Raw genomic sequence first — 16,106 nt, forward strand, 5'->3', positions numbered from 1 at the left:
GATTGGATCAGAGTTATACTGCCTTTTTAGCACACAATATGGTAACCTTTTAAACTGCAGGTATCATGCATTGAATGTAGGCTTGCAATCCTTTTGGGCAAGAAAGCTACACAAGGATAAGCCACCAGTAAAACTATGGTGCCTCGTGAACTTCATTTAGATGTACTTAAATTCATGCGTGCCTGATGGGCAAGAGATTCCGTCTAAAGTGTTACCTAACGGATCGGTCTTCAGACAAGCTTAGGAAAGAGATCAGCCTTCTCAGTTTTCGAAGATAGTTGAAAACTTTGCTGATTGCAGGACGGCATTTCTGACTCCTTTCGCATTTGGTTAGGCCTTTCAGCAGTGGCAAGATAACATCTGATAGAGAGTACGCTGTGTGAGAAGTTGGCCCGATATGCAACGTTCGCTATTCTAGCGACCGCTATGTATCGTTCCAACGACCCTTATGGTGTTTGGTTGTAAGTCAACCTATAGACCAGCTATCCTAGTAGCGTGGATACGAGCAGTCTAAGGCTAAAGACTCGAGAGGGCGCGTTAAGCCAGCTGTTTACCACACATGTACCCCTTGAACACCCAGTGAAAGGACACCACACAAGTGTTATGAAAATAAACAGTATTTTTATTAAGAATCACAACAGCCCTGTACTCTTTATGAGGACAGGGTACTAAGCACAAACCAAATCTCTTTAGCAGATACTTCAAGTGCACAGTTTAAAACAAGTGTCCGGGGACACGGAAAGGTTAAGGCAAGTCGGAAGCGAGGGACTGGGACCCTAGAGTAAGGAGGCTATGCAGGCACCGAAATGCCGAGTTACCTAGCCACGAGGGCTGCGGCTGCAAGTCTTACAGGCGTCGGGGTCTTCGCTGACGAGCCAGGAGCCGGAAGAAAAGGAGTTGCTGGCCGGCGACCAGTGATGAATAGTTCGTAGGGATCCAAGCCTGGATCGGAGATTGATGAAACCTGAAAGCAGAGGGGACCAAGTTCGTACTACTAGCCAGTAGTCAGAGGGTACCAGGAAGGCACCAGTTGGCCGTCACCTCAACCCGGTGAGTGGGTGACGCTAGGCTCTGCAGTCTCACGGACCAGGAGGCGTTGTCGGCGACCACGGTGGAGGTGCGAGCTGTCCCACGACGGATGTCGCTGTCGGCTTCTTGAGTGGACCAGGAGGGTCCGGGGTGCTTCTCAAAAAGATGGAAGCAAGGGCCAGTCTGGAGCAACCAGACCGGCAGTGTTGATTCTCGGATGTCGTCACAGAAGGGCACAAGCCAGCGGCAAGTGACCAGACAACGTGCTGAGCAGCGAGCAGAAGGGCCCCACGCAGATCGTGGAGATGCTGGGAGACTGCACTTCGGTGCTGGAGCGGCTCAGGGTCGGGGCTTCTCGGACCCCAGAGCACTCACCAGAGAGTTACCTCGATGGTCGTGCTGGTTTTTAAGAGCGTGCAGGTTCTGATGATGGCCGGTCCCTCGAGGTCTCGTCGCACCCACAGATCACAGCTGAGCTGATGACGTGGGTAGAGGTCAGAGGTGCCAGGGAAGCCGGTTTCTCGTCGAGCTGGGCCGTCGGATTCCTTGAGGAAGGACTTGCAGCAAACCGCAGAGTTCTTAGATGGTGCCCGCTGATGCAGGGTGACTACTCCTTAGTCACAAGGGAGAAATCTTGAGAAGAGTCTTGAAGTCCTTTCGTAGAAAGTATTCTTGATTCAAAGATGATCTAATTTGGAAGGGTCCCCGCTCCGGCCTTTATCCTAAAGAAAGGGGTGGGTACATGACTAGGTCCTGCCCTAAGGGTGGGACCAGGAAGGGGGGTAGTTACACCCCTCTCCCCTGCCGGACTTTCCCCAGGCCAGGGCTGTCGCCCCTGGAACTGGTTCTAACCGGCAGATGCGTAGTGAGCACCGGGGTGCCACTCCGCAGTCACCTTCTCGCAAAAGCCCTACCTACCCAGAATACACAAACCCTGTCTGGGACGGTGCGAACACCGCCCTCGACAGGAAACCCTTTGTCCAAGTGCTCCTCGCTGGAAGGACTCCCAGCAGCAGGAGGTCAGACTCGTGTCTGTGGTGGCAGCATCCATTTTGTGGAGCTGAGGCTTTCGTTAACTTTAACCGGGGTTCACAGTTACGTACATGTCGTGTCCCTCTAGAAGGGCGGAATGCTAACCTCGTCGCCAGAGTTGGTGAGAGGGCAGCATCCCGATTCGTATGACACCTTACTCGACATGTCTTGATAACGCGACACCGAAGTTACCGATATGGTACGCGTTATCATGGAACAGCCATTGGGTCTTGATTCCGCAAGCTGCAACCGGGCTCGGCTCGGGCCTGAGCTTAGTTCACACGAGCCCATGCACTCTGCCTTCAGGATTGTCAAGGCCTGCCATAGGAGTGACTGATAGGAACTCGGGTGTCCATTTGGGGGTTAGATATAGGGCTACTATATCTACGGCAAAGGGTGATTACACGACTTCGCCCCAGCTGTCATGCAGCCAGTTGTGTCAAATTTAGGAGGCCAGCCAGGGGTGGCATAATACATGCTGCAGCCCCTGGCGGCCCTGGGTACACCTATGCCCTGAGTTACAGGGTCTGATAAGGTGGCCCAGTACCAATTGGTAAATGCACCTAGGGTACATCTCGTAATTTAGAAAGAGAACAGCCAGGCTGTGGGTCTGATTGGCAGGCCCACAGCCAGAGAAAGTCGTAAACCAGTGAAACAAAAGCAAAAAATCTGGGTGATCATAGGATTGCAGACCCTACTCTCCTACACGCTGCACTTCAAAATTCTGAATGAATGGAGCATAAGCTAGGTGCATCATTACACGAAGGGCACACTCAGTTTGCTGGGTGTTTGGGATGATTGTATAAAAATGGGCACACTCAGCTTGCTGGGTGTTTCGGATGACTATAGAAGAATGTTATGTTTTCTAGGTGTTGCAGTTATGAATTTTAAACTCACTTAAGGATTTGTAGTTGAGGTTTATGCATTACAATTTATTCACTACTGAGAACACACTAATAAACAAAAAAACATCTTGCACTAGGCTTGGCAGCAAGGACTACACGCCACATGGTATTAAAAGCAAACAATCCTCAAACACCAACTACATATCCTGTGACAACGCTCCTTAGAAGGCCTCTTTCTTTGCATCGAATAGCAGAGTAGTAGGATCCAGTTCTTCTTATCGGAGCATAATATAGCACGTTTACCTTATCTCCTGTTTTTGATTGTTGCCTAAAATAAAGAAAACACTTGAGGGATATTACCAAATGTCACAATGGTGAGAGAAAGCCTATTCATTACAGTATTATCCATATTCTTTAATTAATATCCAGCATCTGATTGTACAGAAATCATACGTACATTTAAAATACAAAGTAACCTTTTCTTCAGAGTGAGATAATACTCCCTGTTATTTACAGAGTTAAGAATTCTTATTCGGAGAAGAGATTATGGTACTTAAAAGCTTACCCAAAGCGAAGGATGCTAGCTCTACTAACGGGTTAAAATAAACTAATTATGAAGTCAATCCAGAGGACATATCAGCTGTTTTAAATAATGTCCCTCGTCCTGGGACCTAGAGCAAACAACATGGCTGGTGTAATGGGGTTTCTCAATGATATCAGTAGTTAGCCAGCCATAAGAGATCTTACATGTCTTAAACTGTTTTAATAAGTTCTCAAACAGCTCACCAGACATAGCATAGGGTTTCTAGGAAAACTGGGATAGTAAATCAACCTGGTTCTGTATTGGTAAGCCGGACGCTGGTAAAAGTGACACTTGGTGTAAGCATCCTGCCTGTGAATTTTATTGCTTGGGCATCTGAGACTCCTTCAGGACTGTAAACAAAGCAACAACAATAATTTGACCAATGCCTGATTCCTAGCTAAATCCTCATTATACAGTCAATCCTTTAAAGACCATAGAACCACTGTCGGGTCTTTTAATTTACTATATGTAGGTTCTGGGAGGAATGATAACCGTAACCCTTTATAGAGTTTACACGCAAAGGTAGATTTATGTGTTGGAACATTAGCTGCTGGACAGTGTCTGACTGAAAAGGCTGACTGGTAAATCGTTATTGTGATACAGGTTAAATCTTCTTTACTCTGTTGTGACCGGAAATTTAAAATGTTAATATTATCTGTCCCTATGGTATCCAACTCTAATTCACTGGACATTGTTTGCTAAGCCTATGAAATTCCGTATGCATACTATCTGCCTAGACTTGGTGAATGGAGAGTGCACCTTATTCAAAAAGTCCAAGAACTTGCCATCATTCCCCACTACTCCCCAGCCCATCACCTGTAGCGGGTCTCCATCCACTAGTGGGTTGCAAAGCCCCAGATCGGAGAAGCCAAAGAAAGTTGCAGAAGGGTGGAAAACCAAGCTTGTGATTACCACAGAGGTGTTAATTTTTTCTCTTTATTTGGTCTGTCAATCTTGAAATCTCTAAGAATAGATGAAACTAGTAATTCTAAGATTCTCTCCATTCTTATTTAAAAGCACCTGTTGATAGTGCCTCTGGATTCAGTTTCCAAGTCAAATAACAGTGGCAGTTTATTGTTAAGCTGCAAGGCAAGCAGGTCCAGTTCTCATGTTCCCTGGTGTCCTTGATCCTCATGAACGGGAAAGAATTCAGTTTCCATTCGCTAGAATTCTTCAAATAGAGAAAAGTCCTGTCTGCCTCTCCCCACCTTTGCTCTGCCTAGGAGGTATTCTACTGTCACTGATAGGTGATGGTCCACACAGCAATGCCAAAAGTCCTGGCCATACCTAAAAGAAAATTGGTCGCCATGCTTCGCAAGCAGTTGATATATTGATCAACAGAAATGTTGTCCGTCCTCTGAGCCCTATTTCCATATTAGGCATCTTTTTATCAAAGTTACTAACTAGAAGCTCCACACAGTTTACATGTAGATCTTCTTCTGACCATTTGCACTAGTGGATTGACACCTCACATATCTCCCATTTCCAGTCCACCAATACCTTTATTATTACAATCGGTGAGGAGCCGACCTGGCTTTTTCAATCCATGCTTCCAGGTGGCTTAGTCAACAATGAACCTCTTGTTTGATGTTGGTGCCAGTCACTCTGAATAAGATAGACTTCTGCGCAAGTACAGGCGTGTTAGACTTTAAAGGGCTGTGCAATGTAGAGGTCGTGGGAAAATGGCCTGACACGAGGAATCCAGGTGGCCTGTAATCCTTCAGAGTGTCAGAGAAATGCAGTCCTACAGAGAACTGTACTAAAGTTTCCTATTCATCAGCTTTATCTTCAAGATGGTAACTAAAGGATGGCTACAAATGAATGTATCTTGGATCAAAGGAGTTTGTCTGTCAAGTCAAAATCAAATCTTATTTGCAGCATTGATGATACGGAAGCCTAAGTATTGATATTGTCCTTTGCGGGGGATCTTGGAAAATGTAGGGTCTTGATACCTGAGGATCAGGGTGTCTAAACAAATAATCATGCTTATACTGCCTTTGCTATCAGAAATTCCATTACTTTTTCATCAGTTTGTTTAAACCCCAGATAGCTGATTAGAGTCCAAGGGAGAGCTGTGACTGTAAATATCTGCCTTGCCACTTGGCTTGGTGGATTCGATCTGCAACCAATACTGACACATAGAGATGACAGCCGGTAACTGCATGGTCCACCAGGACCTAAAAAGAAGCTTAACAATCCCTTCAAAAGCTTGAGGTCTTCCATCGTGAAGTCTGTAGAGAAGTCAGCTATTCATTTTGGATAGAAATTAGTTGCTGTTTTGTCAAGTGTTTTCAGTTCTCCCGATTATTGACCAGTTTATCTTGTAGGCCAAACACAAGTTGTTTGGGTAAAAGAGGTTGAACGGGTCCCCTCAGAATTCTATGTAAAACCCTTAGGCCATCTTCATTATGCATGCATTGACAGACAGCTGGTGCCAGCCATGAACAAGCTTCTAAATTTTCACTCATAGGCTTTCTTGGGAAGAACAAATAAGGCTCAGGTGAATAGTTTGAGTCAAAGTTGCTTGCTCCCCAGGATTTTCATTAATTAATGCAGCCACATCTTCCTCCTTAATGTGAGGGAAATAGGTTCTCTTCGTACTTCTGGTCTATCAAATATCCGCACTGAATTCCTCCCTGATATTTTTGCAAGCCCTGTTGAAAGCAGCTACCCTGGCATCCACTACCCACACTGACCCACCCCAAATATTTTTGATTCAAATTTCTTTTTTTTTAAGTACATGCTTTTTCCTTATCCATTTTCTTTAATGAATGAGTTTAAATAATGGAACCCATCAGTCACAGGGCTGAGGATGTACGCCTACGAAGGTTTGGGTTTATTAGCAACAATATGAAGGCATACCAACCTATTCACCCATGCTGCTAATATGTCCTGCTCTATTTAGAGTTAAATGTAGAGTTTTGTTTTGTTCTGGAAAAACAAAATACTTTGCTGAGCGCCCACGTGAACTCATGAAACGTGACTGCTGCTCAGCTGATGTTCAGTGCCGTTGGAAAAGTGGCTAGCTCCTTTGAAGGTTCAGAGATCCCTACAGGGTCAGCAGTACCTAAATATTGTGGGCTGTAGTCTGGCCAGAGTGGTCGACCACCCACTATGCTCTGTCCTATTCATTTATTTTTAAATCTCTTTATTGGAGTATTACAAAATCATAAACATAGTCACCAGCCTGTACAGTTAGGCTCGTGCCCACCCAGTATCCACATTGTCAGAATACCCCTGCCCGTCTACAACTTATCTCCAGGCAGTCAACCGCTGATCGCCATGCTCTTAATAAGGCTGTTTAAAATTGGGCCTGCCAAGTCAAATAATTTATTCCAAGAGTGATCAGTCCTCTTTTTTTTGGTATTTTAGGAGAATAATCCCCCCCATCTCCAAAGTTGTGGCCCCTACTCACATTCCCCTCAGAGGTGCTTGTGTGTGTCCTTACCAAATGACTTGAGAAGGCGAAATGGAATGTACACTTCCCTATTATGTAGACTTTGGATGAATAATGTCCTATGAGTTAAATGTGCCCTGGCAGAGTACTTTGGTGCTAGACGTATGCACTTCCTTCTCTTCCAGATCAGAGGCTGTGCCTTTTTTCCTCTCGACCCCTGAAAATTAAGGATGCTAGATAAGTCGATTTTTGAAGTTTTCTGAATTGTCTTGATTCGCTCTCTTGTTCATCTAAATTGGGCAATGAGTTCTCCACCACCTCTTCACCAGGTAGTCAATGATATTGGTGTAGGGGCTGTTCATCGATTGAAGGGCTCTCTTCTGAAATTTGGCCAATATGCAGTCTACAGTTTTTCAAACATCAGAATGCATAGTACTTTTCGACAATGTGATGCCAGCCTCAGTATAACAATTCATATTGAACTATATTACTGCATGTTGCTTAAATACCCAAATTGCCTAGTAGAAATGAGAATCATTTTTTAACAAGGCCACAGTTGTACAGAAAGTGCATGAAGTTTTCCCAGAATGATTGCAACATTCTAGCATCAGAAATGTCGTTTTAGTGAAAACATTCAAAGTGGGACACTGCATTTTTTCTTTTTAAATACATGACTGGTTTTCACCTACTTTTTTATGTGAATACCTAAAAATATTTGTCAATTAAGGAGCTCACAGTCCAAAGTGTACATTACATAAAGTGTTCGAACATTTCACCAAAATGATGTAAACGTATTTAACTCAACATTTTAAACAATAAAACACTGTTTCAATGATAAATATCAGTGGGAATACAGTTGGTTCTGGAAGTTACAGCAGTTTCATATTGAGGCATAAACCCTCGAGCTATAAGTTGTGGTAAAACGAAAAAAATGTAAGCGTAAAACATCAATTGAGTGTACCATTATGGAGGAAAGAGCAACAACAGTCTCAACACTGTGTATTACTTTTTCTTCTCAGTCTCTTACTTACATTTAATATTCAACTGTGTATCTGTTTGCAAATATAAATTTCAAATACTTTACAAGGATTTTATAGACATCAGTATGCCAGTAAGTTTAACTTTTACTGTTGGAGACATTAAGCAGCCAGGACTAGGAAGAATAGGATACAACAATTAATAGTTCAGCTCTTAAAAGCCTTCACCAATTAGGTTGCCAAGGTAACTGCATGTTCGAGGCATATGAGCTGCAGATACTACACTATGCATTAGATCGCCACCTGGTGTTGGGCTCGGATGATTGCATGTTGTTGTCTTGGAAGAAGTCTTTTGTAGTCACGAGATAGGTGACTCCTCCCTTGGACGATAGTGCGCATGGGCATCGGCTCCATCCTTAGATTGTTTTTTCCGCCACTGGGTTCGGATGAAAGTTTTCCACTCCGGCTACAAAAAGACTTTTCAAGCACTTCGAAGCGCAAAAAACTTCTCAAAACTCATCAAACTAACTTCGATACCGACTAACATCGTTTCGATTCCATCAGCTCGATTCCGGTCGTCAACGCGGGCCGTTGGGCCTATCCACGCCGTGAGGCCTACACCTCATGGAAAGGACGCCATTTAAGAAATGCCCCGGGTGTGGAGCAAAGTTTCCACGCAGTGACCACCACGAGCTCTGCAACCTGTGCTTATCGCCAGAACACGACGAATCCAGCTGTACAGCCTGCACGTCCTTTCGATCCAAGAAAACCATCAGAGATCAGACATGCAGAGATCAGCTCCGGAACCGGTGGATATCTTCTACGAAGAGGTTCCGCTCGTTCCCGAAGAAGATTCAGATGATCTCCAGATCGTATCGGAGGCTGACGACTCAGATGACTCCATACCATTGGGTCAGCGTGTGAGTACTACTGCCCCTGCACCACACACAGCACGCAGATCGAAGGCAAAGGTCAACACTCCGCCTTCGGGGCCCAGTCGCGACCGAAAAACCACTTCGACAGCCCCGCCATCGAGCCCGTCTCCGAAGAAGATAACTAAGCCAAGCAAGCCGCATGTGCCGATCCCACCAGCTCCCTCGGCACTGAAACCGAAAGAAGTCTCGGCTCCGAAACCGTCGACTTCTAAAGACAAGGGTACGAAGCCAGCGTCCGATGCCTCGAAGCCGACGAGACCAGCTTCCATTCCATTCCATTCGGTGCCGAAACTAAAAAGGCCTGATTCCAATGCGCCCAAGCCCTCGAAACGGCCTACGACGCCGAAAACAACACCCTCGGTGCCGAAAACTACGCCAAAGAACATTGTAACACCTCCTGAGGCTAAAGACAGACAGCAACCTCGTCCGGCACCGAAAAATCGGCGCCGACAAAGGTTCCTCAAACAGAAGAACTTTTCCAGCCAGATCCTCTGCAAAAGAAGATCTACATCGACCCTAACATAGGTCAGGTGTCCACCATACCACAAAAGAAGAGGAAGGCAGATGAACCATCCACTCCTGTGGTTCCTGCCAAGAAGAAGGACTCTGCCACATCTCCTATGCACCCTTCTTCACCTAAACTTCCTTCTCCTTCATCTCCTGCTCCTCCTAACAATTCACCACATATTTCTCCTTCACATTCTCCTCTTTTATCACCACACTCGCCTCAAAATGATGATGAGTATAGTTTAGGAGGAGGGATAGACCCAGATGAGCCTTTCTCATACCCTACAGGTGACACAGTCTGGGAGTACCCATACCCACAGGATATACCAGACATTCCTGACCCACAGTCATACCCATCAAAGGCTTCTCCCGCAGAAGATAAAATTGGCTTTGGGTACCTATTAAACAGAGCTGCCATTTACCATGGGGTCACCATGCACTCTGACGAGGCAGAGGAAGATATCCTATTAGATACATTTGAACAATCACAGAGATCTGTTCAAATTCTCCCTATGATTAAAGGGGTCATCAAACACGCTCCAGAAATTTTCAAAGACCCTGTACGTACTAGGATTTTAAACGCTAGGATTGAGAAAAAATATAGGCCTGCACCTGCAGATCCAGCCTATATTAAAGGGCAACTACCATTGGATTCCCTAGTCGTCTCCAATGCTAGGAAAAGGGCAAACTTACAAACTTCAGGTGAGGCATCTCCACCTGATAAAGAATCCAAGGTCATAGATGCCTCGGGCAAAAGAATAGCCACACAAGCTACCAACATATGGCGTATAGCTAATACACAAGCCCTCCTTTCCAGATATGATAGGGCTCATTATGACCAGCTAGAAAAACTACTAGACCATCTACCTGACCAATATAAGGCACAAGCAAATGATCGTATACAAGAAGGCAAACTCATTTCTAATGCCTCTATCAAGTGCGCACTAGACGTTGCAGATACTGCATCTAGAGTTTGTAAATACTAGTATAGTACTTAGAAGACATGCGTGGCTACGCATTTCAGGATTTAAACAAGAAGTCCAAACTACTATTTTAAATCAACCATTCAATCAAAACCAATTGTTTTGGACCAGAGGTAGACACAGCTCTGGAAAAAATGAAGAAGGATACAGACACTGCCAAATCTATGGGAGCTTTACAGTCCACACAAACTAGAGGTTCCTTTCGTCGCTCCTTCTACAGAGGGGGCTCCAAACAAACCGGTGCAGACAACACAACATCCTTCAAATCCAACACACAAACATCCTCTAACAAGGGATATTTTAGAGGATGATATAGAGGGAATAAAAAGGGAAGAGGTCGAGGTAACAACAGTAATCGAACCTCTTCCGCTACAAAACAGTGACTGCCCTCTGCTCCCCCAACAGCATTCCACTCCTGTGGGGGGAAAAATAATGCAATTCCTCCATCCTCCATCACAACAAACAAGTGGGTAAGACAGATTATCCAGTATGGCTACTGCCTAGAACTTACAGCAACCCCTCCTCACATACCACCCAAGCAGCGTCCAATGTCTACAGAACACCTTACTCTGCTCAATCAAGAAGTTCTGTCACTTCTACAAAAGGATGCAATACAAATAGTTCCTTTACAAGAACAAGGAACAGGGGTTTACTCGCTGTATTTTCTAATTCCCAAGAAGGACGGGACACAAAGGCCATTTCTCGACCCGAGGCCCCTCAATTATTCCATACAATCAGATCATTTTCATATGATCACTTTAAAACAAGTGATTCCACTGCTGCAACAAGGCGATTTCCTTACAACACTAGACCTAAAGGACGCCTACTTCCACATTCCTACACATCCTGCTCACAGAAAGTATCTAAGGTTTGTACTGGAAGGACAACATTATCAGTTCAAAGTCCTTCCATTCGGAGTAACAACGGCACCACGAGAATTCACAAGGTGCCTAGCAGTGGTAGCAGCACACCTCAGGAGACAACAAATACATGTCTTCCCTTATCTAGACGACTGGCTCATAAAAGCCAAGTCATTCAATCAGTGTGTCCTACAAACACATCAGACAATTCGGACATTGCACGACTTAGGGTTCACAATAAACTACACCAAGTCGCACCTCCATCCCTCTCACATACATCAGTATCTGGGGGCTACAATAAATACATCTACAGCTCTAGCGTATCCCAGTCCAGCAAGGATACAGAACATTCAAGCCTTAGTCACAATCTTTCAACAGCAACAATCTCTGCAAGCCAGAATGCTCATGAGACTAATAGGCATGATGCCATCTTGCATCTTCATAGTACCATATGCAAGACTGCAGATGCGCACATTACAAGAATGTCTAGCGCAGCAATGGAACCAGGCACAAGGGCAACTAACAGACCTGGTGTTGGTAGACAGCCGCACATATCGCTCTCTGCTGTGGTGGAACACCAAAAACTTGACAAAGGGGCGGCCGTTCCTCAAGCATGTTCCACAGCTAGTGCTTACAGCAGACGCATCCCTCACAGGATGGGGAGCTCATCTCCTACACCATACAACTCAAGGACAGTGGAACAGTCAACAACAATTGTTCCATATCAATCATCTAGAGCTGCTAGTAATATTCTTAGCACTCAAAACATTACAAGTACAAGTACAGAACAAAGCTGTCTTAATCCGGACGGACAACATGACAGCCATGTATTACATATAAAAACAGGGGGGACACACTCTCTACAACTGTCCCAACTCGCACAGAGCATTTGGAGATGGGCCATTCCACAAAACATATAGCTGTTAGCAGAGCACCTTCAAGGAGTTCACAATCAGATAGCACATCGGTTGATTCGGCAGACACAACAAATTCACGAATGGGAACTACATCCTCCGGTTCTTCAACCATTCTTTCACCAGTGGGGTCATCCAGACATAGATCTGTTCGCCACACAAGTAAACGCAAAATGCCCAACCTTCGCCGCCAGGTTTCTACACCCGCTGTCCAAGGGCAATGCGATATGGATGAACTGGTCAGGCAGATTTGCGTACGCTTTTCCGCCCATAACACTAATACCATTGGTAGTACGCAAGCTCAGACAACAGTCTCTTTAACTGATCCTGGTAGCTCCCACAAGGGCACGGCAACCGTGGTTCACCACACTGCTAGAACTATCTCTAGTCCCACACCAAGAGCTACGACTGACTCCATCCCTACTCACGCAGAACCATGGAGACATCAGACACCCAGACCCAGATCAACGGAATTTGGTTATCTTAACCTACCACCAGACTGTATGAACATCATTAAAGAGGCCAGGAGACCTACTACCAGAGCTTGTTATGCTGCTAAATGGATAAGATTTGCCATTTACTGCAATAATAATCAAATTGATCCCCTGGATGCTTCTATCCAAAATATCATTTGCTACCTTCTACATTTACAAAGGTGTAACTTGGCATATTCATCCATACGCCTGCACCTTGCAACAATTGCGGCATACTTACAGAACAGACAACATCTGTCTCTTTTTAGAGTACCTGCAATTAAAGCATTTATGGAAGGATTAAAGAGAATCATTCCACCCAGGTTACCACCTTCTCCAGTGTGGAACCTTAACGTGGTTCTTACAAAGTTCATCGGACCCCCTTTTGAACCTCTACACAAATGGGAACTGCAATTCCTCACATGGAAAACAGCTTTCCTTATTGCTATCACCTCTCTTAGAAGAGTAAGTGAGATACAAGCGTTCACTATACAAGAACCTTTCTTACAACTCCATCGTAACAAAGTTGTTCTAAGAACTAATCCTAAATTCCTTCGAAAAGTGATTAATCCTTTTCATTTAAACCAATCTGTAGAGTTACCAGTGCTTTTCCAAAACCCAGACTCTGTAGCAGAAAGAGCTCTACATACCCTAGACGTTAAAAGAGCTCTTCTCTACTATATAGATAGGACTAAATCTTTTCGGAAGACAAAACAATTATTTGTATCTTTCTCTTCACCTCATAAAGGCAACCCCATCTCTAAGGGTGGAATTGCAAGGTGGATTGTAAAATGTATACAAGTCTGCTATCAAAAAGAAAAACATACATTAACAGTTCCTCCTAGAGCGCACTCCACACTCAAGCTAGGAGCCTCCATGGCTTTCTTAGGGAAAATCCCCTTAGAAGACATATGCAAGGCAGGAACATAGTCTACAACACACACCTTCACTAAACACTACTGTGTTGATGTGCAAGCCAAGCAGCAAGGTGCAGTAGGTCAAGCTGTTCTTAAAACTCTCTTTCAAACAACTGCAACAGATACAGGTGACCACAGCTACAGGAGACACTGCTGCACAATCGATGCATAGTGTAGTATCTGCAGCTCATATGCCTCGAACGGAAAATGCTACTTACCAGTATGCATATGTTCTTGCCATGTAGAGCTGCAGATAACTACACGCCCTCCTGCCTCCCCGGGACTTATATCTGTTCCAGTTTCTATCTTTCTTAGATGCACACACATGGACATCTTTTCTTTACTTCTACTAACTTCATCATTTCCCATCATGGCGAAAAACAATCTAAGGATGGAGCCGATGCCCATGCGCACTATCGTCCAAGGGAGGAGTCACCTATCGCGTGACTGCAAAAGACTTCTTCCAAGACGACAACAACATGCAATCATCCGAGCCCAACACCAGGTGGCGATCTAATGCATAGTGTAGTGATCTGCAACTCTACATTCCAAGAACAGATGCATACTGGTAAGTAGCATTTTCCTTTCAAGTGCAGCTTTTCTTTGGGTTGTGTGTGTATATTAAACATTCAAAGAGGGATTTACAATGTTTGGGATTCGATCATGAGAGTGCTGTAACAAGTTAATTCCACAAGAGATGTGTAAGAGCCGTTATTTATTGAACAATGATATTTCTCCTCAATAGTTCTTCTTACTTGCTCTTAGAATTGATAAACTGTCCCCTCTTTGGGGGATAGTGACACGTTTTGTGCTTGCAAGTGACATTACTTGATAGATGGCTGCAGTGGACATTTTTAATATAAGGGTACCTGGAAAAAATCTTCAGTAGCTGATTTCAGATACTTCCGGATTAAAACTAGCCAATTAGGAAATATTAATTAAAATAATCAAACATCTGACAAAAGATCTCAAAAGTGCCTTACAGAATTATCCGAGTCAAAAATGGTCACATTAACCCTAAAGACCTAACTACATAAATTGGGTCAAAACAGTACTAGTGCAGCTGCTTGCTCTAACTAAAGGAACTCCTACAACTGTTTGAGAGGCATGTCAACTTGGCTTTTTAGTTTTCTGCACCATTCTTTATTTGTGCTTTGTGGCATAGTGAGGTATCGGATTGTTATTGTGCACCTCAGTCCATTGCCTCTTAAACAAGAAATGCATGGGAACTTGGTGTAGGGTTATGCTGATCCCTTATTTTAGGATGTTTTCTTACTCAGTCAGATGCTCCCAGCTCAGTGTTGAGTTAAAGTGCAACACACACTGGTAACTTGATTGGTGTTAGCTTGTCAGTCGTGACACTTAGCAAATATAAATGAGCCATATGTTACTTAATTTTCTAGTTACATATGAAACCTCTCCCACAGTTAAAAGACAGATGAAATCTGTACATCCAGACACAAACATAGAGCCTCTTATGTGTATGTCCTACTAGCAAGGTGTGGACTAGCCTTTCGGGGTCCAATTCTTTCTCATAATGCATTTTAAGTGTCTGCTAACTAAAGCTATAAGGATTGGGTTGTGGACATTTCCCAACATTTCTAAGAAACCATAATGAAGGAATCATAAACGATTTTGCCAAGCCTATGCCAGCAAGCACATTTTTCACATTTGCTCTTGTAGATTGGTGTTACCTGGTGCCTTCTGTTGATTTATTGGGTCATCTGATAAACATGTCTTGGCATAACTCCTCCATGTGTAAGGAATATTCAGTTGACTTTATACATAACCTTTGGACAAGTCTTTTGATGTAAAAGGAGTGCAAGCCTGTACCCCTTGTTTCCTTCTTTAGAATGCTTTTGACCATCAACAGCAACATTATACTATGAAGTTTAGACTTCACAGGCACCCTTTCCTGCTCACCGCGAACTCCTTGTCCACCATATCCAAACAAATCCTCTGGCCTATTCAGCCATGACAAAATACATTTAAAGCCCCAATGTTGCTGCAAACCCAATTTGACCTGAACAGGGCTTGATGCATTCTGCCTGGGTGTCTTATGGTCAGCCATATACTCCCTTAATGCCAGCTCCATTGTATGAGCACCTGGATGTTCTCTTGGCAGCATGCTTTCCAGTTTTCTTTATCAGCTTCACGCCAACACAGATATGGAGATAAAACAAAGAAGGATTTCAGTGATTGAGTGCAATACATTTCTACCCCTTTAATTATGAAAAGGAAACCTGATGAGTTTTAGTACATAGAAGTAAAGAGGTAATTTTTCTCTGAATGACTGACCGTCGAGCTTCTAAGAAAATAAACCCATTTGGAGCAGGGCAGATAAAAGCATACTCCTGTTGGTGAAAGTTGTAACCTATGCTTGTAAAGTTCTGTATTCTGCTTTTAATTATTGTTTTTTGAAAAACAAGGTATTGTTTTATGATAGCACATATCCGTGAGCATATTGTTGTCTAATAAGAGTTCTGTCAGATTAGCAATACATTGGTATATAGTTCAACAATAGGTTTCTACTTTCTGTCAGTAAATTCAAATGTTAAACAGTTACACTTGATTTGGTGAATCATGCGGAGGGATTAACACATCAACTTCAGACAAGCTGCTCGACATATCACACTATTCTTGCAAGTCTTTTC

General features: G+C 43.9%; 1 protein-coding gene across 2 annotated transcripts in view; it reads left to right on the top strand.

Annotated features, from left to right (window-relative positions):
* Positions 1–16,106, top strand: part of GOLGA3 (golgin A3) — a 244,995-nt gene that overhangs the window by 118,783 nt on the left and 110,106 nt on the right. The gene's annotated exons all lie outside the window — the stretch shown is intronic.

The sequence above is a fragment of the Lissotriton vulgaris genome, chromosome 11 (genome assembly GCF_964263255.1).
Source record: "Lissotriton vulgaris chromosome 11, aLisVul1.2, whole genome shotgun sequence".
Classification (NCBI taxonomy): domain Eukaryota; kingdom Metazoa; phylum Chordata; class Amphibia; order Caudata; family Salamandridae; genus Lissotriton; species Lissotriton vulgaris.